Below are 1084 nucleotides of genomic sequence, written 5' to 3'. Positions count from 1 at the left end.
GCAACTTCGCGTACTTTGTTTGTGTTCAACGACCAGACCAAGGCGTCACAGAACCCCACCTTGATCAATAAAGCTTTCATCTTATATTCGCAATATCCAGATTGCAATCTCAGTTTCTTGCTTGTTCTTCGTTTGCTTGCAGGAAACAGACCCTCGTGGTCAGGTTGATCGTGCTCCGGCGTGGTCAATAACCCTCGGAAGTTGGTTTAGCGATTGCTAAGGCGCGACGTCTCGCACGTTCGTAGTCGGATCGTCAAGGTCGACTCCCACAGAAAACGATAGCCACCATCTCATCGAAACATCGGGACACCTTTGCCTCTATCAAGTGGTATCAAATTTCCAGGTTGCTCGGTGAGATTTTACAGTTTTTCATAGATTAGATCGAGTCCGTTCTTCATACCTACAGTCCACAAAAAAGCCACAAAAAAATTAGGGTTAGTTCATCATATCCGAACCAATCTGAGCCTTTGCATAATCTTTTTAGGATTTTTGCTTTGTTGAATTTGCGGTTGCATCGTCGTGTCAAGTTGCTGGTCTTAGAGTCTAGTCTTTTAGAGTTTCGAGTTCTGGTCATAAGTTGTCACGCCGCCGCCGCACCATCATCATCGCCCATCTACCACATGTGCTTATCCGCCACCGCTCTGAATCCATATCCATATACCACCACCAAACCGTATCCATATACCACCACCAATCTGTATCCATATACCACCACCGCTACCATATACCACCACCGCTGCCATATACCACAACCATATATCCACCACCAATCCGAGTTCTTCTCATATTAGGTTTGTTCTTGAGATCAATCTAAATTCCGATTCGTGTTTCCTTGCCTGCGTAGGTCTCAGAAAAACAAAAAAAACAAAAAAAAGAGTCTGGAGACCCCCGGGCAGTTTTTAGGCCAAAATTTTCACGGGCAAAAATATTTTTTCCCTGTCCTATTTTTAGGCTTTTCTGAGTCTTTTGAGCCACGTGCCATCATAGTGATTTTTTGTCGCACTTTTTCGTCGTCGCTGCCCTGATTTCCGAAAAAAAAGTGAAAAAAAAAATTTCGTGCCCATCCTATCAGTTTGACGAGGGA

Source organism: Triticum dicoccoides, chromosome 6A (genome assembly GCF_002162155.2).
Source record: "Triticum dicoccoides isolate Atlit2015 ecotype Zavitan chromosome 6A, WEW_v2.0, whole genome shotgun sequence".
NCBI lineage: Eukaryota > Viridiplantae > Streptophyta > Magnoliopsida > Poales > Poaceae > Triticum > Triticum dicoccoides.
Note: the sequence above shows the minus strand (reverse complement) of the source record.